Raw genomic sequence first — 25,425 nt, forward strand, 5'->3', positions numbered from 1 at the left:
TATATAAGCACAAAACCCATATTTGTACTGTCAAAATTACAAATGATATTCAACAATCATTTTTTGCTGGGTGAAGTTTCAATCACCAGCTAACTTCAAAATTTTAGTTTAAAGAAGGAGAAACAGTTGTTTGGTCTAAAGAGGAGAGAGATTGTTTTATCAAAAGCCCAAGTCACGCCTGTGAATAAAATGAGTAAATAAAATAAAATTTCTTGCTTCATTTGTGTGCTTTATGTAAGTTAATAATGAAAAACTGGCTATACCCAGAATCTAGCAGGTCTTAATAATATAGTTATTAGTAATTAGCTGATAGATATTATATATTTATTCATACCTATTGTCTTAAGCACAAGTATCAGACTTCTTTTCAGATAAAAAAATGAATTCATTGTTTGGATTTTGAAACAGCAACATGGCATAGCCTATAATTAATAAAGATGTTGAAAATTATAAGCAGATTCCAATGTAAGCCATCCCTGTAACAAATGCAAAAACACATACATACTTTATAAATTATTCTGTGTTCTTAAGTTCAAAAAATTAATACAAATTTATATTGTAGAATCAACACACATTTTTATTGTAGAAATTAAAATTTTTTCAATAACGTATTTAAAGTAACATATTCTCAGAAGTTTATACTTTATAAAAAATAGCCACGACTGACTTGTTTTAAATTATTCCGGTGATTACTATACTTAGAAATTTATCCAAATGTTTTTTCATATTACCATTTTCTGCTTAGGCATTGAATTACTGGTGCAATTATATGAAAAAATATACATATATATGTATATATATATGAAAAAATTATATGAAAAAATATACAACTGGACTCTTGAAAGAAGTAACCAAAGAATTTATACAGATAGCTGAAAGTAAAGGTGGCTTACTGGAATCTTCAAATAATCTCAACACTCTCCTGTTTCCTCTGTAGGACTGGGGACACTCAGAGGTCCTCAGGTTAGTGGCTTGTGTTTGTAGTGGGCGTGTCTAGATTCACAAAGCCCTAGTTGTCAGTCTGGGATGTCAGTGTTTAGAACGCAGCAAGTTTATAGAAAGACAAGCAGGAGGTGGGGTGGTCAGGGCATGAGGGTAATCAGAAGTTACACCGCTATCTCCAAACCCCTGGCTTTACGTAGTGAGAGGGATTGGTGATAGCACAACCCTATGGAAAATGTTTCTGAAACAGGACCCTCAACTTGAGCCCCAATCCTTTTATCTCACCCTATTCCTTACAGGTTCTGTAACTTTGGATAAGACTCTTAACCACTCTAAATCTTATTTTACTTACCGTTAAAACAGGAATAATAGTTGTTGCCTTTTAGGGTTGTTGTAAGAATAATATAAAGTTATAAATGTTTAGTTCATTGTCAGTTGTAGAGTAAGGACTCAATAAACGGTAGCTATTACATTATAGCTATTTTATTTCCCTTTGTAGGCTATGTAAAGCATCTATTTACTTATTCAGAGGTATCTATGTCCAAAGTTTGGCTTGACATGAATTTCTGTGATTATCAGATAGCAGCATATTCATTATGGAGGGATTAGCCAATAAATAACACCCAGTTGACATTTGGGAAAATGTTCTGAAAATCACAGAAGGCTGAAATTTAGGGAAACATACTGAACACCACATTAACCATTATATATAAAAACATGTCATTAGGCTTTAAGGAAGAAGGAATGCTGCTGGTGTTGGATTTGAAGTGCCATTTTGATGCCATAAAAACTAGGAACCTCCCTACAGGTGTATGATCAATTGAGTGGCGTAAGATGGGGCTCGAGGAAGACTTTCCTGATGGTTGTTTGATGGTCAGCAGAATCTAGGAGAGTAAGAAATAAGAATCTCCAATTGAGAAGTTTACACAAGTAATAGAGTCTTATTTTCTGACATTATGGACCTAATTTTCCTTTAGACTGGCCAGTGTAGGTCCTTAGAGATATTGACTTACAGAGATAATGGCCCTCTTCTAGATGCCATGTATTAACAATGTGAATACTTTGGGATTCTTCTGCATACCATGTATGGTCTCAGAGAAAGTCATGAACTATCAACAATTTTATAATTTTCTTGTGTATTTCTTTCCTTTTTTATTATACTTTAAGTTCTGGGATACAAGCGCAGAACATGCAGGTTTGTTACATAGGTATACACGTGCCATGGTGGTTTGCTGCACCCATCAACCCATCATCTACATTAGGTATTCCTCCTAATGCTATCCCTCCCCTAGCCCCCCACCCCATGGCAGGCCCCAGTGTGTGATGTTCTTGTGTATTTCTAAAGCACTAAACTTTTTTTTCTTGAGAAACCTGTTAGCTAGAATTTGTAAATTTTGCCAATGAAAGAACCAGGGAACCAAAGTATCCACACAGATTTACAAAGCAAATCTTTGCAAAGCTAAGCCTCACAACTTTTGAGCCACTGCTTTAATTCCCACTCTCATCACTTTGGTCATACAGACCCTTTTGAACAAAATGGGGCATACTCATATTTATAACCCATCACACCAACTTCTTGGAAATCCAAGTAGAATTTGATGTACCTATGTGTTTCCCAGAATTGCTTAGTGAGGCAGTTTCTGGCTATGACCAAAATTGAAAACATATAAGTATTCAAACAGGACCAAATGCTATTTCCACCCAACTTAGAGCAGCAAATGTTGGAAAGAATAGAAGACTCCTTTTGGATGTTTTCCCACTGGCTTCCAAAGACAGTGGATAAGCAATGTATGAATACCCAAACATTTGGGTTTTTATCTTCATTAAATCCTTATACAAACTTTTAAATCCTGTCCACCACTCATTTATCTACACAATGTATTTGGAAACAATAAAGGAAAATCAATGAGGCATTTAGTTGGCAGGAGCATAGAACCTGAATTCAATGGTTGGCTTTGAAAAGCATGACTATAGCTGTGCTGCTGAGACATTCCACTGGGAAAGGAAACCTGATGATATTCCAGGAGAGTGTGTTGCATTTGGTGTCAGTGGAAATGGAAGGACTAAAGTTTGTGAGTGAATCTCCAGCAACACACCATTTCTCATCTTGAACTTAATCAGCTGAGCTGATAAAATGGATGCCACACAAGCAATACAGGATGCTACGATATGAGATTTACTTTGGGTACTCCATAATACATAGGGACCTGCCAACAGTATTTGGGGTAATTAGGAAGCCCAGTCTCTCTAATAACAGCATAGACATGTAAATAAAGTGACAGTGTAAAGCTTGTGGCAGTAATTTATTCAATTCACAAGTATGGTGAGAGAGACAGAGAGAAAGAGAGAGCTCTTGGTGTTGGATGCTAACATAAGAGAACCCAGAAATAGACCCACAAGAAATACACCTGATATTTTTCACACAGGTTCATAAGAAATTCAATGGAGGAAAGACTACTTTTTCAACCAATAGTGCTAAAGCAGGTGGAGTTCAGAAGAAAGAAAAAAAAATACCTCAAATTAAACTCATACCTTATAAAAAATTAATTCAAAATGGATCATAGGCTTAAATTAAAAACGTAAAACTGTAATTTTTTTTAAGACAGGGTCTGGCTCTGTCCCCCAGGTTGCAGTGCAGTGGCGTGATCTCGGCTTACTGTGACCTCCACCTCCCGGGCTCAAGCAATCCTCTTGGCTCGGCCTCCTGAGTAGCTGGGACTACAGGTGCCTGCCACCATGCCCAACTTTTTTTTTTTTTTTTTGTAGAGGTGGAATTTTGCTATGTTGCCCAGGCTGGTCTGGAAATTCTGAGCTCAAGCGATCTTCCCACCTTGGCTTCTCAAAGTGTGTAAAACTTTTAGAGAAAAACAGAAGAAAATCTTTGAGACCTAGAGCTAAGCAATCAGTTTTCAGACTTGACACCAAAAGTGTGATTCATAAGAGAAAATTTCATTAAATTAGAGATCATCGAATTAGAAAAAAAAAACTAAATAACTTTTGGATCGTGAAAGACCTTTTGAAGAGGATGTAGTAAAAGAATGGGTGGAAATATTTGGAAACCACATATACTACAAATGACTGCATATCTAGAATATATAAAGAACTCTCAAATCTAAATAGTAATGAACAAAAAATGTAATTAGAAAACATTTAAAAGGCATGAATAGATTATTTCACCTGAGAGGATGTATAATCTGCAACCAAGCACATGAGAAGATATTCAACATCATTAGCCATTAGAAAAATGCAATCTAAAACCACAATGAAATATAACCATGAGATATCAACATGACGAAAATTTAAAAAAATAGTGAAAATAGTAAATGCTGGTGAGGATGCAGAGAATCTCTCATGCATGGCTAATAGAAATGTCAAATGGTATAGTCACTCTAAAAAGAATATGAAAGTTTCTTACAAAACTACATATGTAACTACCATGTGACCAGGCAGTTGCATGCCTGGGCGTTTCTCCCAGATAAATGAAAACTTATGTTCCACAAAAAACCTTTATGAAAATGTTTGAAGTGGCTTTATTCAAAATAACTCCAAACTGGAAACAACACAATTGTCCTGCCGTGGGTGAATGGTTAAACAAACTGTGGTACTGTACCATGGAAAGGTATCACCTTGCAGTCATGTGATAGGGGGCAGTCCAGCCTACATTGAAAGAGATAGATGAAATCAGCACCATTCTTTTGGAAATCAATCTGGTTACATCATATAAGTTCACAATACACACACCACATAACTGTACTATTCTACTGGTGGGTGTTCTTTCTGTTCAAACTGTAACACATGTTCATAGAAAGTCATACAATAATGCTTATTGCAGTGTTGTGTGTGATAGCAAACAAAAACCAAAACAGATTTTAAAAAGGAAATGAATGAACTAGATCTACGCGTGTTATCATGTAAAAATTTCAAGAACACAAAATTGAATAAGAAAAGTCAATTGCCAAAAGAGATATACAATAAGATGCCAAACGCGTATAATGATCAACACTCAGAATCATGTGGCTAGATAAATAGATGATAGATTGACTGAATAAAAGATAAGAGTCTGAGCACAGAAAAATGGATAGGAATGATACACAGCAACTTCAAAATAGTAGTTTGTCTAGGGAACAAGAGATTAGAAAAATAGGGAGTAAGGCTGTAGCTAATTCTATAATGTTTTATGTCTTTTAAGAAAGATCTAAAGCAAATAATTCAAACCATGTTAACATCTGCTTAATCTCAGTGGTAGGTACATAGATATCTGTTACTTTGTTTTTATGTATTGAAAATATTTAACAATTTTAAAAGAAAGAAAAAGGAGGCAAGCAGGAAAGAAAGAGGCAATTTGCTGGTAGAAATTTTATAAGTAATAAACCTGTACCTTCCCCATGGCAGTTTTATTTTATCCTTCTATCTCCTAAAGCAGTAATCTGGAGAATAAAATGTTTCTCTGTGAGATTTCAATGAAGGAGGGGGAAGGCGACACGTCTTCAAAGTGACAGGTTGGGGTGGGGTAGGGGGAGGTGACATCTCTCAAGCCTCCTTCGTTGTGGCTGCACCCCTAGGTCAGGACAGCTGGGATATTGCTGGCATTTTTAGCAGAAGTCACCTTGGCAGGCTCGTAAGAGCAGTTCCCTCTGGTTGGCAAACATATTCAAGAGTGCTCACACTTGCCTGTTCAGGTCTTTTCCTTATGGGCTTGTGAAGGTCAGCAGGATGGGCGAGTACTCATCTCCTCCCAACCTTGACAGCTTGTAGAAACATGCCAAGTGTGGTCGTCAACGTGTTCTTTAAACCACCGCAAAGTCCTGACACAAATGATAGCTTTTTCTTCTCCTTGGTGATTATTCATCAAAATATTGTATACAAAATAATTAAGTTCTCACATAATTTCCAGACTATTTTGTGAACTTGGGCCCTGGTTGCCTTTTTTTTTTCTTTTTTGCCTTCCAAACTGTTCTTACTGTTCTTGTTTCCATTGCCCACTTCTATTCCCAAACAGCAAACAGAGACTTTAGCTGGGTCGTAGAACATTTCCTTTTGGAATACATGAGATAACATTTCTAAATCTGCCACTAGATCTCTCAGCTAAGGCAGATCCTCAAATTAATAAACGCTTAGTTGTTCCATCTATAGAATTCATTATGAAATAGATATATAAAACAGACTATAAATGCAATTGTTTTCGATGAAGATTAAACAAAGTAAGTTAATACCAAATACAGAAATTATGTACATATCTATATATTTGTCATTAGTTATGAGAGTAATTACAATCCTATCTCTCAGAAACATCATGACCTTAAATAAAAACAACATTGCAAACAAAGGAGTCAGAATGTCTACTGGAGTAAGAGAAATTTTGATTTAAAAAAGCAATTTTACACTGACAAAAACAACACGAACATTCTAGAAAGTATTTTGAAATGCACTTGAGAAGCTTGAATCCAAAGAAAATCAGTAAAATCATGGTTGAAACATAATCTCTGGAACCAGACCCACTGGGCTGGGATGCTCATTCAATATTTATTTGTTACACAATCTTGAGCAATTTACTTCACTATCTTGTGCCTCAGTTTCCTCATAGGGTTGTTGAGAGGCTTAAATACATGAAGTCCTTAGAATAGCACCTGGCACATACACAATGTATTGGTCTTTTTGATATGTCAACTTGACTAAGCTGCAATCTCTAGTTGGTCAATCAAACACTAATCTAGGTGTTGCTGTGAAGGGCCTTTGTAGATGTGATTAAAGTCCATAATAAGTTGATTTTTAAGTAAGGGAGATAGTCCTAGATAACCTGGTGAGTTTGATTTGATCAGTTGAAAGGCTTTAAAAGCAGAACTGAAGATTCTCTGAAACAGAAGAAATTCTACCTGTGGATAGCAACTTCTGCTCATGGCTGAGTTCCAGCCTGCCCTCCCTGATGGCCTGCCCTGTGGATTTTTGAACTTGCCACCATCACATAAGCCAGTATTTTGCAACAAATCTCTCACTCTATATGTCTTCTTTGCTTCTCTGGTTGAATGCTGACTGACACACCCATATAGCACTGTAAAATACAGCACTAAAAAAAATACGATTATTTTAGGTGAGCACTTTACCTGAGTAAGTCTGCTCAGGAATAGGAAGGCACACACAAAAATATCTGAAGGGAAGCTAGTTCCTAGTAACTGAGAGAGCCAATGAGCAGGTTCTTAAATTCTTCTCCCACCATGAGACCAAGGGTTGGGCATCTTTCTCCCTCAGTCAGTCCTGGCCTCACCCCGACCCATCCTTCCCATATGAGAAGAAACTCTGGGGGCAATGAATCATTCCTCACAAGACCTCAAGAGTTATCTTTGTGACTTTAAAAATTGTAGTATAGTTTTCAACAAACTACAAAATGTTTAATTTTTTTTTCTATTTAACTACCTGATTTAATTGTAAAGGCCTTGAATTTTTTTTTAGATGGAGTCTTGCTCTCTTGTCCAGGCTGGAGTGCAGTGGTATGATCTTGGCTCACTACAACCTCCACCTCCCAGGTTCAAGCAATTCTCCTGCCTCAGCCTCCCAAGTAGCTGAGATTACAGGCGCCCACCACCAGGCTGGCTAATTTTTGTATTTTTAGTACACACAGGGTTTCTCCATGCTGGCCAGGCTGGTCTCGACCTCCTGACCTCAGGTGATCCTCCTGCCTCGGCCTCCGGAAGTGTTAGGATTACAGGTGTAAGCCAACCGTGCCCAGCCTTTTGAAATTCTTGAGAAAAAATTCCATCTTATCTCCTCATACAGAGTGGATTTTTTTTTTTTTTTTATGATTGGGGCATGGTCATAAAACCTGGTTGGTGTGGGGCTCTGTCTGCCAGGGTGTGCTTGACTACTTAGAATTTGAAAAGTGGGTAATTCTTGAATCCACCAGGGTGGTTGAAAAATGCACTCTACCATTACGGAAAAGAGGATTCTTCTAATATGGGGTCATTTTCCAAGTTGGTCACAAATGTGACAGTGTGGAACTATGGTTTGACAGCTGGCTTAATTTTGCTCAGCACTCTGTGTGTACGTATGTGTGTGTGTGGTAAGCATATTCTGTTCTGTTGAGAATCATTTCCTTTCTTTCCACTTGGTTTTCTTTGACCTGCTCAGAACATCTTTACATTAATGTATTCTTCCCATTAATAGCAGTTGCTGACAATTGACTCAGTGCAATTCCTCCATAGAGGGCAAGTGGGGAAAGAAGGTGAACTCTTGAGCTTTCACCAAGGCCCACACTTAGATTTGTGCAAATGGATTAATGAAATACATGAATACCTTCTCCTTTGTGCCTATATTTTACTCACATTGTTAAGCTCTATTTTGAATGAAAGAGATTGAACTACAATGACGTATTAAATATAGCAACATTCAGCGCTATAGGTTACACCTAGAAATAAGGTAAATCTGTACTTGTAAATATTATCATTTGCATCAATCTTAGGCCAAATGATAAAATCTGCCTACTCTTGCTGGAATCAATCCTTGGAGGTTCTCCACCCTTCCAATCTTACAAACTTTCTCAACTATAAACACTTTACTCCAGGAAATGATCTGAAATAATCAGTTCCAAGGCATTTATGAAATAGTGTCAATTAATCACTGTTACGAGTTGGGGAGAAGCAATTTTTAAGTCTTCCCTTTGATTGTATAAAGAGTTTCACAACATTAGTTTAAGTGTGTAGTATAAAGAGGACGTCGGAAGAGAAGCCCTTTATTTTTCAGGCAGGGAAGATTATTCCCAGCCCCTTGGGTGCAGCAGCTATATTGACACAGAGAAGCACAAAGCAAAGATGAATAGCCTGGATTCAAGTCATGTATTGACAATAAGTGTATGCCTCTGGGTAAGTCATTTCACTCCCTGAGCTTCAGGTTCAGTTTCATGATCTGCAAAATAGTTGTCATGTACCTACTTTATAGGGTTATGTTGAAATTTTAAAATAATTGCTTACTTTACAATTCTTTGTAAGTTGTAAGCTCTCTGTAAATACAAAGACCTATTTTTCTATCTGTAAACCCATTGACATCTCCTCCCAGGATGCCTCTGCTTCCAGCCAAGAGCTCACTCTCCAAAAGGCTAGAAATCAGAAAAGCTGTGGCTTAACAAGTCCTTACTAAGTGCCAGGTACTGTTCTGAACACTTCAGTTGAATAACTCATTTAATCAGCACAACAACCCTACCAGGTAGGTAATATCTGTATCATCATCTGCATTTTTCAGAGAAGGAAACGGAAGCATGGAAAGATTAAGTAATATACCTAGGTTTACATATCTTGGAAGTTATGGCACTGGAATTTGAATCCAGGTGTGCTGGTTTGAAAGCAGAGCTGTAACAACTCCACTCCACCATGATAAGTATAAATCAAATAATCCTATGATTTAACAATATTCAATTCTGCTGTAGAAAATAAGAAAAGTAAGAAGGATAGATAAAACTAGATAAAGGTGAAAGTAACTTGGGAGATAGGCTGGGCATAAAGTGAGCAGATCCTATGTGTTCAGAAGATGGATAGGATGGAATGGAAGGGCCAAGTGGGCAATGAATATTACTGAGGCTTTACCTGAGCCATTCATGGGTGACACCCATTCTGGCCCATATATCCTGTGTCTGGAAATACAGATAAAATTGTAGCTGCTCATCATGCTAACTGGCAAGCTACAGGTATTGGCCAGATAGACTTACCCTGTGTGCTTCAGAGCGTGCAACTGTGTGTTGACTCCAGGTGTCTTCCATCTGCTGAGACCCCTGGCTCAAATTTCTGCTCTGACCTTTACAACTCCATCACCCACAGGGAATTCTGATATGGTACAGAGATGGGACATATGAACATTGTGTACCCCAGGATTCAGGTAATGTTGTCCTCCCACCCCACTAGGATGTTACCCCTAGATTATTAACACCCTATTTATTCTCCTTACTCTTACTGTATTTTTTAAATTAATTTAATAACCAGTGTGATAATTTGCTCTGTGAGCCTGTCTGTTCTGTGACCTCTGGGATAGCTTAAATATTGGTATACTTGGCAGTTACTTGGAATTTCATTTTCCACAGGATGCCCTAAATTTCACTATAGTCAGTAATTTCAAGTTCTCCTACTACCAAGCTACTAGTAAGTAATAAAAAAATTAATTTTTATAACCTCCATTCCTTTAGCCACTTGGTGACATTGAAAATGAAGCTAGTAATGATTATGATGACCATGAAGTTGATGTGATGTTTTTTCATGTTTTTTGCATATATGATACCCAAGAACATTGCTGGGTTGTTTGCATGCACCATTTCATTTTATCCTTGCAACAATCTCCTTAGCTGCTTATCATTAGTATCCTGATTTCGAAGATGGGGAACATCAACATAGTTGAGTAGTTGGCCCAATGCCATACATGCATTTCATGGCTGAACAGGAAGTCAAACCGGGTCTGACTCCAGAGTTGCCCATTCAGTCATTGGTCAGTGGTATTAATACATCTAAGCTCCCCAAATCAAGTGCACACTTACAGAAAAAGATCAATATGAGAAGGACTTGGAGACCCCACAAGTTGAAACAATAGCCTTTGGTAAACAAGAGTTGACAGTATAATGTACTTATCTGAGCACTTGAAAATACATGTACCTGAGAACTTAGAAAGAAAATAAATTTTAAGTAACTCTTTGAAAGCACCATTTAAAAACGGGTACATTTTGCCTACTAGCTGCTGAAGGCAATGATCTCCAGAAGGGAAAACAGGGGACCATGAAAAAGATCTTTCAATTTTTATTTTCACAATTCTGCATTCTATACAAGGCTATATAATTTGATGTCCTTTTAGAAACAATAAACAGAGGAAAAGAAATATCATTTACATCTCCAAATATGTTGCTGGTGGGCCAGGACAGATTTTCATATATCTGAGGAAGCTTAAGCTTCAGAGACCCTTCCAAGAACTTGTACTTATTATAAATTTGGATTTGTCATTTTGTATAAGCTTCTGGCCCCTCAAAAAAATGTAATTGCCTTATGAAGACGTAGTTGGTAACAGAAAAATACCAAAATATAAACAATTCAGTTAGAGTATCTTGCTTAGTATTGCCATCAAACAGTGCTATGAGACAATGCCAGCACATTTAAAATTCTTTTAAAATAACTTTAAATATAGCTGAAAATAACTTTAAAAATGATTTTCAAACATTTAATTTCTTTTAGTAATTTAAGATAAATATTAAAGGGCAGCATGTTTCCTATTCTTTGTTTTCTTTCTCTGCTCTTTTGATTCCTTTTTCCTCCAAATGCATCTGCTTTTTCATAGAAGGCAGAAAAGATGGCAAGGCAATTTCAGCAGGGAATTTTATGCAGATGCAGTATTTATGATGGTTGTCCTGGGGAGAGTCTGTGATTAATGATCACATATAACCTGGTTCAATATCTATATTTTTAAAGTAGGCTTCCTCATTGGCAGCAATGTACTACAAAGTGGACTAGACATCGAAAGATCTCTTACTCCGAGGACATAGACCAATGGGTCAGTTGGGTACTGTTTATAACCTTTAAGATCAATGGTTTTGAAGGTCATGCGTGGTACACATTTATTTAGCCTGCCAGTAGTAAGTCTGCTTCCTGGATATGTTAACAAAATTGCTAACATTAACAATTTTCTTTACCCGGCATTTGGATGCTACTTATTTTTCCAAACAATGAGTTTTAAGACAGATTCATCATCCCTACCTAGATCGTAGGGACACTCAACCACAGTATTCCTCTGACTTTCAGTTTCTTCACTCTAGAAATTAGCCAGGAACTCATGTAATTGAGAAGATAATTATGCGTAAGAAGCAGCAACAGGAACAACCATAGCAATAGGAGACCCTCCAAAGTGAGGTTATTAGAGAAGTGCATTAGACTCACACCTCCTCGGAATATCTTTTAATTTTATGTTTTGTTTGATTTTTGTTTCAGATTCCTGCCACTTCAGGTTTTTTGCCTGCCTTTGGGAGGCCTCAAGCTAGTGGTTCTATACTCTGGTTGCACTTTAGAAATACCTGGGAGAGCTTTTTAAAAATGCTTTAGCAGGGCCATATGTCTAGAGATTTTGTCCAATTGGTAGAGTCCAAGCATTAGTATTTCTAAACGGCTTTGCAGAGGACTATGATGTGTAGCAGGGTTGAGGTCACTCCTCTGAGCCATGACTAACATTACACTGCTCTTCCAATGTTCTACAGTGTATTTCTCCCCTTGGGTGGCCCTTATCCTCTCCTCTCCCTTCACTCTTCCTTTCAGTAAACCTCTCTTATGCTCTATTTCATCGTCATTCAAGAAACATTTATTACATGCACACATATGTTTATTGCAGCACTGTTCACAATAGCAAAGACTTGGAACGAACCCCAAAGCCCATCAATGATAGACTAGATAAAGAAAATATGGCACAGATACACCATGGAATACTATGCAGCCATAAAAAGGATGAGTTCATGTCCTTTGCAGGGACATGGATGAAGCTGGAAACCATCATTCTCAGCAAACTAACACAAGAACAGAAAACCAAACGCCGCATGTTCTCACTAATAAGTGGTAGCTGAACAGTGAGAACCTGTGGACACAGAGAGGGGAACATCACACACCAGGGCCTGTCGGAGGGTAGGGGGCTAGGGGAGGGGTAGCCTTAGGATAAATACCTAATGTAGATGACGGGTTGATGGGTGCAGCAAACCACCATGACACGTGTATGCCTAGGTAACAAACCTGCATGTTCTGCACATGTATCCCAGAACTTAAAGTATAATTTTAAAAAATTTCCAAAAGTGAAAATAATAATAATAATAATAAAAGGCCTAGAGAACAACAACAACAAAAGAAACATTTATTACGTATTTTAAAACTATCTGACACTGGACTAACATTGGGGATATAAATAAATAAATAAAAATAATGATAATGGAAATACAGGCACTGTCTTTGAAGCGTCAGAGTTAATCAAGTAGATGATTGGAAGCCAACCATCCTGATTTGTCTGGGGCTGGGAGTGCATTTGTGGGGAGTACCTTAGATGTGCAACTTTCAGTGCTAAAACCAGGAAAGCCCTGGGAGCACTGGGCCAAGTTGCTCACCCTAACTAGGAAACAATGAGGAATGGAAGAACTCTGTCTGGAGGGCTGAGGAAAGATTATGAATGTGGCTATACAAACCCAGTTGACCTCCTGTCTTGAAACATGAATAAGTACAGTATTTGCTTTGTACATTAGAGTGGAAGAATGAAAGGCATTAAAAATGCCCATAGTGGCAATGGCAGCATTGAAGATGTTCATATTTTTATAGTTACTTAAATTTTTCCCCATTGAGAAGTCTAACTTTTTAACTCAGTATTTTCGAAACCTCTATGTTGTCATAGAATTTGTTCATCCAAGACTTAAATATCTCCTAGACCCACTATTTTGGGAAATGCTGGAGAAGGGTAGTTCACAGAAATGAGAATGGAGAAAGGGCAGAGATAGGCTGGGGACAGGAGTTAGAAGGACATACTAAGAAGTTTGAAATTTTTCTTATGGGTAATTAGGAGTTTTGAGTTTTTAAATGGGAAAATAGTCTCGAAAGTGTTTAGTTTTAAAAACTAAAACTCCTTCTTCAAAGTTTTTTTTTTTAACTTCCCTTAAGATGCCTGTTCACTGTGGGTCTCATGTAGATGGTTAGCCTTGAGTGGGGTTTATCACAGCTTTGGGTTGGATTCTCAAGCAACCTGAGCCTGGGAAGAAGCAGTTTTGGAAAGGTCCTTCCTATGTCTTTCTGCACAGGGGACTAGAGGAGAAAGAGACTGGGGGGAAAAATGAAGAAGTTAGTAGGTGGTCAGTTTACCTGTGTGAAAAATGATAAGGGATGAACTAAGATACTGGTTGCAATTAGAAAGGAAATAAAGTTTCAGAAATTTATATCAAGGGTACTATTAATAATAAAAGGGAAGTAATAATGTTTGTTTTTAAATCCCCTGGCTTCAAAGTAGAAGGTAGAAGAGAAGATTTGAAATTTTCCCAACACAAAGTTTTAACAAATATTTGAGGTGAGGGATATCCTAATTACCCCGATTTGATTATTACACATTGTATGCATGTAGGAAATATCACATGTACCCCATTAATGTCTACAACAATTATGTATACATTTAAAAATAATAACAAAGAAAAGATTTATAAATAGGCATGTATTAGTAGTCAATTTATTTCTATTGCTGAATAGTATTCCATTATGAGGATTTACTACAATTTGTTTATCCATTCACCAGCTGATGGATATTTGGATATTCCCAGGTTTCAGCAATTATGCATAAGGCTACAATACATATTAAAAAAATAGACGAATAAATTCTCTGTCTTCAAATTCGTAGAGGGTAGGATTCCAAATAAAAACCCAAGAGCCAGTTAAATTTAATTTCAAATGAACAACAAAGTGTTTGAGTATGTAAGTATGTCTTAGGCAATATTTTTTTCTAAATCCTAAAAGAGGATGAATTCACATTTTAAATTTCCATCTCATCTGATGGAGAGATAACGACTCTCCAGAAAGATATGCTTCCTCCCTAAAAAAGGGTTGTATCAACATGAGATACAGTGCAGTCCACTCTCTGAGTAACAGGTGCTTCAAATGGGCTACACAGGCCTCTGTTGGTGGACAGAGATAAAAAGCTGAACTTAGTAGTTGCTATAATCATTTATGAGGTTTTTGCTATGAACAGTCCTGTAGATCCAAACTTTTATTACTTACGTCAAACAGGAGAATCACCTCATCCCAGGCATATTATTCCGATAGTGGTATGCTATAAAATAATACGCTAACATGGAGACCTGGCAATCGCATGTATATTTAGTGAAATCGGGGGGGAAATTCAGAAAACATTACTTTCAGTGAATTTTCAAGTATTGGCTGTTTGTAATTCAAGCTATTTTAAATTAAAACTATGGCCAAGGAATATATGGGTACTCGGTGATTATTTTAGAGTTGGAGTCTACTCCTAGCATGTCTATTTTCCTTTCAATTGATGATTCCTCTCTGATTACATATGCTGGGGCATGCAGTTAGGGGAGGCTGCGTCCCTAGCATGCTGATGGCTAGCCCATGATAGGGACACAATATTCTGACATAGATCTTTGTGGTAGTTTGCTAACAGCCTCTCGTTCTTCTCGTGTCCCTGTGTATTAGACTTTGTTCCCTTACCCATCCAGGAGGGAACCTATTAAGCTACCCTTTGAATATGAAGTACCTGTGACTGGCTTCCACAGATAGACTGTATGGAAAGTGAAACTGCATAAGTTCTAGAGCTTAAGCCTGAAGACCCCATGTGGCTTCTGCCCTTATCCTTCCATACCTGTGGCTGAGTTGTCAAAAATATCGGTTCTGAAAAGGGACAGGCCCATGGCTGGGAACTTTCTGTTTGGAAAACCTATAGTGGGAGGGCTCCAAGGATACAATATGGGAAAATGTGACTGTTAACTCAGAAGTTTAGGCTACAGGGTGAAACACCACTTACATAGAAGGAGACCAGCCTTCTAAGTGGTTTTATTGAATACACTAAAATAATCTTTCTCAAACATAGTATTGAGATGCTATTCCTTTGCTTTAGATATTTCAATAACCGGATCCACCCCTAATATTTGCAATGGTTTAGGCCAAGAGAACAAATGTAAATCCACATAGATATGGATAAAAATAGAAAAGTTATACAACAATTTAACAAACTCTAAATAGAATAAATCATTTTGTAAGAAAGATGCCTTCCTGTTGACAAAATCTAAACATACATTTAAGCTAAGGTTTTTATATGAAGTCAGAGGAATAATAAAAACAGCTGAAGTGTGTTTTCTTCATGCATGTCTGAGTATTCTGATATAGTTCAATGATTTTAGGCTAAGAAAATGAAAACACAAAATGTATAAGCTTGTTAGATATTAATTCTGTAATATTAATCTTAGGAAAATCACTAATTGTGGTAGGTATTCTAATCAAAATGTTCACATATTAATAATTTGTTCAAGTGACAACAATGATATAAATTATAAATACTAAAAATGTACAAAATTAATTTTGAATATATTTTCATTATTTATCTAAAGTAAATGTAAAAAATGAAAATTATTTTTCATATGTCTTTTCAAAGAAGACTTTTCTCCAAAAACATTAAAGTTATCTATTATAATTAAAATGCAAATAAATAAATTCTAATAAGGGAATATCACAATATTAAATAAGATATTTTTAAATAAAGCCTGTACTCTCATCAAACAGTTTTGGAGCTGGGAAGCCACGAGGAAGAGAAGCAAGTCACTGGGCCAAAAGGCCCACTCAACTGTCACACACCCAGAATAAGGTCCAGGTGAGCCCAGCTATGCCCAGGTGGGCCCAGCCCCCAGGGGACCCCCCCCCCCCTCAGCTGAACATAGCCTCCAGAAAGAGCACAGGCAAGATGAGCAAAAGAATCAATTGGCCAATACACAGAACTGAAACAAATACTCCTATATTATTTGGAATCTGAGACAGTATCATTCCCATGTACACATGCAGAAAGGATGCTGAGCATAAATGGGTTGCCCAGCATAATACAATCACTACAGGCAGGCACCATGATTTTAAACAAAATCTCTGTAATTCTTTGCCTTTTCTGCTGTATCTTAGGAAGCTGCAGAGAATCTTCAGAATATTAAGGAAAACTGTAATTGGATTGAGATGAACCCTTTGGCCCAAAGATTTTATCTGTCAGGTAAAGTCAATCCTTATTTTTAGATTCTCTGACTCTTGTAGAAAATTAAATGCAAATTTTTATTTGGCACTGACTGTAGGAATGAATGTGTGTCAAATGAACTAAATCAGATAACATTAAGAAGTATTTAGCAAAAGGCTTAGAACTAGCATAAATATTATTTCACTTTCTAGCTGCACACATATAGACCTGGCCAAAAATTAAAATTCATTACATTCAGTGAAACCATATGTATCTGGTTTATAAAACTTATTATCCAAGGTATAATTAATCAAGCATATTAAATTAACAGACAGATATTTGTTGAGCTCATACTGTGCAAGAGGCTCTGTGTTGGATGCTGTATCACATGTTCCGTCTGAAAAAACAGTGGATAACTTCTTTTCACTGGCTTAGATTTCTGGAACTATGTGGATATTTTACTTAGGTGGTAATAATAATGAATGAGAGCCCTTGATTAAATGTTGTGCTCGAAGGTATGTGAATCATTGGCCATCCATGTATCAAACAAAACATATTCCTGCTTTATATATTTTGCCCAGAAATATATTGATAATACTGTTTATCCATTTCAAATAGAACTTAAGAGGGACCTACATTTTATTTTATACTCTTTAGTTATGTGAATATTTCTTTATTCTGTACATTTATTTATATTAAAAAATAAGTTTAAAAAGTGTATGTTTTCAGAAGCTAACATATTTAAGATCTGTGTATATCTTTTGAAATTATTATTGTATGAGCATTTATTTATATTATATTATATACTTTTATTTTTGTATTGATTTTCTAGGGCTGCCATAAAATGTCACAGACTGGAGAGCTTTTAAACAATAGAGATTTAATTTCTCACAGTTCTGGAGGTTGAGTGTCCAAGATCAAGGTGTTGGCAGGTTTGGTTTCTCCTGAGGCCTCTCTTTTTGGCTTGCGGATAGCTGCCATCTCTCTGTGTCCTCACATGGTGTGTGCACATCCCTGGTGGCTGTTCGTGTGTCCAAATTTCCTCTTCTTATGAGGACATCAATCGGATAGGATTAGCACCAACTCTAACAACCTCACTTAGCCTGACTCACCTCTTTAAAGTCTATCTGTCCACACGCAGTCACATTCTGAGGTTCTGAGGGTTAGGACTTCAACATATAAATTTGGAGGTAACACAAAAACTAGGGAGGGACATAATATAACCCGTAGCAATTTTTATTATCTTATTTACAACAGAATATATATATCCTTTTATATTATTATTAAAGGACACTTTATATATTCCTCTTTACAGTATTCTAACATTTTACACTTATTTGATTGTAACAATAACTAGCAGTTAATATTTAAAGCTTACCATCTGGTGTAACAATAATGATTTTATATTAATTATGGCATTTAAGCCTCATAGTGACCATAAGAGCCAGCTACTGCTATTATTCCTATTGCACTGGTGAGAAAACTGAGATTAAGAGTTGTTTGTTGACTTGTAAAGTTACACGACTGCTTAGTGGAGAGACCAGATTGTAGTCCAGGCCCTTTGCCTGCAAAGCAGCCCTGTGAAATCGGTATTGCAGGTACTATGTAATTTCTTGGGGGTTGCAGGGTATGAATTGTTCCCTTATCATATTTTGAATTCTTATATGGCAGGTCCATTTATTCATCTTTGATGCTAAAATTCTAGCCTGGCAAAGAGTTGGTGTTCAGTACACTATTGACTTGATGCTGATTAGTTTTAACCATTGTTATTTTCTTTAAAGAAATAAAGAGATACTGGATAAGTAACCGCGACGTATTCAACCTAGCATCCCAAAGTAGTTTAGCTACAGGGAGCATATAGCATATCAGTAAACATTTTGTTGAACTTGAAAGCAGGGTGCTTCACAGATGTTTGAATCAAGCCAAATTAAGAGATTGAACTGTTTGCCTAAAGCGACCCAGTTAACTGGTAACCAATTTAACAGCAAAACAAAACAAAAACACTAGGACTTTATTCCATTTCTAGTCCAGTTACTTTACTTTTACATCTAAATGCTCCATTTACGAGTGAAGTCAGCTAGTAAAGTTTGTAGGATAGAGAAACCGATAGTGTGTACTATTTTTTTAAAATGGCTTGTGAGGGTTCCTTCAAAAAGAGAATCACAACTCACAGCTTTTCTTTTCTGGCAATCGGATATTTATTTAATAACTCAGAGCCAGCTTGAGATGAAAGCAATTTAGTGCTGTCTTTAGAATGGCCACAGCAGCATATTCTTTATTTTATAAGAAAAAAATACTTGATTGGGCAAGCAATTAATATTATATATGCCTGCATACTGTAAGATAGCGAATGTGCCTGTGCGTTGAAGGCTGTTTCGCTGTAACACCTACCCATTGTGCTTTCACATTTTGGCCAGTTTCAGCTTTAGCTTTGAATGGAAAGCCCTGGGGTCTCAGTGTGCTTTCCATTAGAATCCAATTCATCTTTGTTTCCCTCCTTCAGCCATCTGGTTACTACTGTGAGTAAATGGGAATTGGGATGCTTTATCAAAGCACAGAATGATGAAATCCCAAGCACCTCAAATGGTTCCTAGCTTTTCCACTTAGAAATCACAAGCAATCCATTCCCTCTTTTTGCCCCTTTCCGCATAGCCGTGCCACATGTTATCTTAACAGGCTTTCTTTGACTTTCTAGCTTGTAAAAATAAGATAGAGGTAATTTCTTAAACACTTCTCATACTCAAATAATCACAGAGATGTTTCACCTAATTCTATGTAGGTAGCTTCAATGCACGTATCTGTGTAAGATGTACACATTTTTTCCTTTTTATTAAGTTTTATGCTGCATGCAATACTAACTGATTCTGCCACTCACCGTGTACATCTTTTTAAATAAAAAATTTTATTTCTTTACCATTTAATGTGCTTATCTGCAATGTGGAGAAGAAGTCTGAATTATTTCAGTGGTAACCTGGGAAAATAATTTAGTTTGGAAAGAATTTTGAGTTTTCCTGCTGAAAGATTTTATAATTAATATTACTTTTATTTTCATCAACAGAATGCTGAAAGTTATAAGAAAAAAAAAATTTAAGTGAACAAGGTCCGAGCCTCATGCTCACCTCTTCAAGCATAATTCTGTTTCATCAGACTTGCCTCACATTCACTTCTGTATGTGATTGGACCACAGAAAGCAGAGACTCCACAAACTCATTACAATCAAATGGGACTTGAATTCTCTTGTCTAATGTCATAATAAGCAATTATGAGCATCTTCTCAGCATTCAAATCGGGTAATGGTGAAGCCCTAGAGAGGCATTAGATGCTGGCAGACTCTGGCTGATGGAATGTGCATATGCTCAATGGTTCCCTAAAGGCAGAATGGGGAGCTAGATGCCAGAGCAGATTGCCCTCAGTATTTAGGGTAGACACTACCTTCAATTATGACTTGTGTTTTATAATCAGGGCAGTTATAATAATATGTGTGTTCATTCTGGAGAACTCATTGTGGCAACAGAACGAACAGCATTTTCTGTCTATTTCCCATTTTCATTGGAGAATAGCAAATGAATTTCTTCTTTCAACTTCACATTTTCCTGATGAAGTCTGGGAAAATATTGGTTGCTACTATATGTTATTATTTCATTTTAAGTTAAATCTCCTTTTGTCGACTCTGGGAAAGGTAGCAGATTTTATATTATCAGTGGAACACTTTGCAGTGATAATTAGATAAATAAACACTTGCCACCCTAAGGAAGTAGTGCCTCTTAATTATTAGAAATTTTCCCTCCAAACAAATTAGTTACTAAATTGTAGTACTCTCTTCTGCTGAGCCTTTGCAGCAAAATGTGATGCCCTCTGTCTTTTTGTCGCAAAACCAGATGACTGTTAAGGGATATTACTACTTGACAATATATGATTCAGTAAAATAATTATCAAGTGACATTTATACATATTGTAAAATCTTTACATTGGAGGTCTTTGGAAGAAAGTACCTTTCATATGTATCAGCCTAGATAGTACAAGAAACATAGGATGTTGGACCAAGTTAAAGAGCTCTGAAAAAATATCAGTTTTTTTTATTTTAACTGTGAAGAAAAACATAGAGAAATAGGGATGTTCTGCAGGAATTATTGACATTATTTTTATATATGCATAATTTTTACCTTTTTCAGTTCCAAAAACTATTTAAAAGCATATAATACACATAGAAAAGTAAACTATTATAGATACACTAAATGTGTAGACCAAGCCCTAAAGCTTCAATACTTAAGATGTTACATCTATTATGTGGTCCATTTTTCCCCTGGCAAAATCAATGTAGTTATTTCATTTGTCTCAACAACCAAATTACCCTGATGCATGGTTGATCTGATCCATGATGGATCAGATTCCAGCATCAATTACTGGAATGGTCCACATTCTGATGTGGCTATCCCATGCAGATGTTGTCAAAGTGGCCTGTGAACCAAACCTCAGTGGCATCTCAAATAGATTGCTTTGATGCATACACATCAGAAATCCTTTCTGACTCATCAGATCATCAAGGTAAGCTATTTTAAGAATGTTTTACCTAGCAATGACTATTTTCTCATTTGGTATCTTACCTTATTCAGATATTATAGTCTCTCTAGGTTTACAAAGACAGTTGCCAATAAAAGGACTAGCAACTGTTTTTGCAACATTTCCTTCCTTTATAAAATCAGATGTAGGAAATTTCATAGCATGTGGACAGAGAAATGAATAAAAATATATAAGCAGTCCCAAACACATTACATTGAAATTATTTTTGAATTACAAAAAAAAAAAGAAGGTTTACTTTAGTCTCAAATTAGCACAGAATTCATGGTAACATTTATTTATTGAATTAGGCTTAAGAATAGGGTGTAAGGATTGCAAATAAACTAATCAACAACAAACAATCAAGTAATGACGGGAGATTGGACACAGTTAAAGAGTTGTCTGGAGTTCAGAAGGCCTGCTTTGCACATCTGCTTTCATAGTTCTGATTCCCTCTGTAATGACTGCGGCCCTCTGTTTCCATCTGATATCGAACGCTAGTAACACTGAGAAAGAAGCAGAAAACAATGCTCCCAAGTGCGAGAAAGAGTGAGTTTTTTCATGCTTTTAGCAATGTGACCTTAGGTATTGATTTATAGCCTGCCGCAGCACCCCAGAGCAAAAGGGAACATTGGTAATTAAGTCAGTATCTGCACTTTCTAAAATAGTGCTGACTTGCCACAAAGAGAGCCCCTTTATTTTTCCTCTCTGTCTCCCAGTGAATGCAGATGCAGGCACTGACCTCTGACCTTTCTCCAAATTCTCTAGCTGCAGCTGTTATTTTTCTTTCTTGGGACCTTCAGCTGCTGATAGACTGGTAAGATTCCTTAAATTGTGTGTGCGACTTTCTTTTAAGCAAACATGAAACAATGTGTACCTCAAGCTTTACTTATAAAATATATCTTTATTGAGCTCAGGATGAAGGTAAATACTTTTACTTGGGCACCTATTAGAGATTTGCCAGATAAGTGCCTATGCCCATTGACCATATTCAGAATGCACAGACATTTTTTGGAAGAATTTTATATTTAAACAGAACTTTCCATTGTAAAACTCCCAAGCTTGTAAAGTGTATTGAGTCAGAAATATCATTGTATTCCATTAGAGTCATTACTGAAATAGGGCCACAAAAGGTAACAGCAATAAAACCAAATACCTTAAGGTATAGATGCAAATTATACGCTAATATATGGTAATATGAGTACCATGTTCAGTGGCCATAAAAAATACTAAATATGGCTAAGTAAAGGTAGGTACTTTGCTGTGTTTTATACTTCACAGCAATGTGAGAGAGGTAGACTATTATGATAATGACAGCATTGCTTGCTTTGGGGATCACATCCAACATTTTAACACTATTTCTTATTCTGGTGTATTTGTCTATTTCACTGAATGGAATCACTTTTTCTGTTCTCCACCCTAGGTCTTAGATTCATGAAGTTAGTGAAAAACTAAGTAACAAATTGAGTCTTTAGCCTCAAGGAAAACAAATACTTTTCTCCCTAGAAACTTCGGAAGCGTGGTACCCACCTAACGCTCCTCTGAAAATAAGTGCCCCCGACTGGGATGATGGGGTTCAGAAGTCAGCCACACTGAAAATCTGGGTTAAAGGAGCCAAGAATTCTCAGCATACTTGGGAAATGCAAATAATATTTCTCCCAGAAATGCACTTCAATATCAAGGATTTTTTCTTACAGTGAACTCAACAGAATATAATTTTCTTTTTAATTCTAAAAAAAAATCCTAAGGGAATGAAAAAAAAGCAACAACATTCATAAAAGGACATAAAGTGAATGTGAAATCTGCCTGCTTGAAAAATATCTGATTTTCCTTATTTAACTAAATAAGTCATGTGTGTATATTCAATATGCTAATAGGACTTTAGCCCCCTAAAATGCTTTTGCCCCATTATACTAAATACATACTTTATCAGTAGATGCTTGCCTGAAAATTACCTGAATTAGGCGAAAAATCCACTTGAAACCAATTTACCAACTTACTCATGAAATTTATGTTATAGTTTCTTTCCCACAGCTGCTGTAACACATTACTACAAACTTAGTAGCTTCAAACAACACACATTTCTTATGTCAGACACCACTCTGGAGGTCAGAAATTCAACACAGGTCTCACTGGCAAAACTCAAGGTGTCGGCAGGGCTTCAGTCCTTTCTAGAGGCCGTAGAGGATAATTCGGGCCCTTGCTTTTTCCACCTTCTAGGATCCACCTGTATTCCTGGGCTTGTGGCCCCTTCCTCTGTCTTCCAAGACAGCAAGAGCCTGTTGAGTTCCTCTGAGGGACTCTGACCTTCTCTTCTGCCTCTCTCTTTCATGTCTAAGGAGCATAGTAATTACATTGTCTCCCCTAGATAATTTGAGATAATCTCCCTATTCTTAAAAATCAGGTGATTAGCAACCTTCATTCTATCTGCAATTCCCATGTGCCATGTGGTGCAACATATTCACTTGTTGTGGGGATTAGGATATGGAAATTTTTGGAGGTAGGGGAATGTGCATTATTCTACCTGCCACCCTGGCACATGTGTATCAGGAGTGGATTCAGATATGATCAAGCTATGTCCTACCTTCCATGATTTCATAGCCTATCCCAGGAAATGGACATGCAAACAAATACCTGTCATACAGTTTAATGAGTAGTAATAATAGAAGCATCTACATGGTCCACTGGTAAAGGAAGAAGTGCCAAATTTAACTTTGCTGAATCATAAACAATTTAAAAGAAAACCAGAGAATTTACTGAAATTTTGAAGAATGATAAAATTTCTGCAAAGATGTCCAGTGGATGGGGATTCAAGGAAAAGATAAAAGTACAGGGTACAGGACAGTAGTATGAGGAGCCTAGAGTTTGGAAGGCTGAGCAGAAGCAAGGATTGATAGTTCATTCATTTTTATATTGTGTTTGATAAGAAACCATGTATAGTTTTTGAACAGTATAGGTATCATATGCAGTATGTGTGTTAGGAAGGTTGTATTATACTGACAATGTAGAGGGGAGTTTATAGAGAGAGAAACTTACCCGGCATTGAGCACCTTACCAAGGAGATGATTGCAATCCTCCAGGAAAAAAGAATGGTACTGACCTAAACTGAGTCAGGGGCAGTGAGGATGGAGGGGGAGAGATGGATTTGAGAGCAATGGAAGGATTTGCTGAGTGATTGGATATAAAGACTCAGAGGGAAAATGAGTCAAAGATCCCTTCTGGTTCCTGCCTGGGGTAACTAGTTAGATGGAAATAGCATTAACCAGGATAAGAGTTACAAGAGGTTAAGTAGTGAAGGAGAAAAAGAAAATTGCTTCATCCTGGATATAACGACTTAAAGTGCTTGTGGGAGGATGTTGAGAATCCATCTTTACAACAATGAAAGTGAAGAGATCTGGGTTATTTTGTTGATTTTAAGCCTAGAGAAAATCCCCCAAATTGTAATCTTAGTCCAGTTGAATGAAGAGGTTCTTTGGGAATGGGATGACATGTACAGAAGGGGTCCATGAACAAGGATGGGAAAGGAGACATGGCACAGAGCATCATGAATAATGTCATGAGGGAGAAAGCCAAGGAATGCACAAAAATGTTAAGGATAACTAAAGCACTTTGTAATGTATATTTAGAACAAAGAGAAGGTAGGTGAAAGGCAGGCTGTATATAATATTTGAAAATGACACTGAGCAAGCGAAGTTTACAGTGGTTTTTCTTCTTTCTTCAAGAGAATGATCCTCAGATTAAAAATGGGTATAACAAACATGGTAAAGAGGAAATTGGATCCAAGGAGATCCAAAGAGAGAGATACTTAAATAACATCTGTTTTTTTTTAATGTGTTCCTGTCTTTAGACTGAGATTAGGGGGTCCAGGATACCAAAATAATTTCCAGATGTTATCACAAGCATCATTACTCATAATCTCTGAGTAGTTATTGTACTAGGCCATTATTGCATTGCTACAAAGAAACACCCGAGACTGGGTAATTTATAAAGAAAAGAGGCTTAATCGGCTCATGGTTCTGCAGGCTGTGCAGGAGGTATAGTGGCATCTGCTTCTGGGGAGGCTTTAGGAAGCTTCCAATCAGGGCAGAAGGCAAAAGGGGAGCAGGCTCTCATGTGGCAAAAGCAGGAGCAAGAGAGAGAGAGAGAGAACGAGGTGCCACACAGTTTTAAACAGCCAGATATCATGAGAAGTCACTCACTATGGCAAAGACAGCACCAAGGGGATGAAGCTTAAAC

The 25,425-nt window shown here is 36.9% G+C and overlaps 1 long non-coding RNA gene across 3 annotated transcripts in view; it reads left to right on the forward strand.

The window, feature by feature from the left end:
- LOC104006747 (uncharacterized) overlaps nucleotides 1-25,425 on the forward strand; it is a 71,467-nt gene that overhangs the window by 33,688 nt on the left and 12,354 nt on the right. Inside the window, exons 8-9 of one of the 3 annotated variants that reach the window (XR_010157926.1) lie at nucleotides 16,587-16,671; nucleotides 19,691-20,400. The exons of 1 other annotated variant lie outside the window; for it this stretch is intronic. This is a non-coding gene — a long non-coding RNA (uncharacterized LOC104006747). Of the gene's footprint in view, nucleotides 1-16,586; nucleotides 16,672-19,690; nucleotides 20,401-25,425 lie in introns of those variants that run through there. One more of the 3 variants, XR_001718317.3, reaches the window with a different exon arrangement.

Source organism: Pan troglodytes, chromosome 5 (assembly GCF_028858775.2).
Source record: "Pan troglodytes isolate AG18354 chromosome 5, NHGRI_mPanTro3-v2.0_pri, whole genome shotgun sequence".
NCBI lineage: Eukaryota > Metazoa > Chordata > Mammalia > Primates > Hominidae > Pan > Pan troglodytes.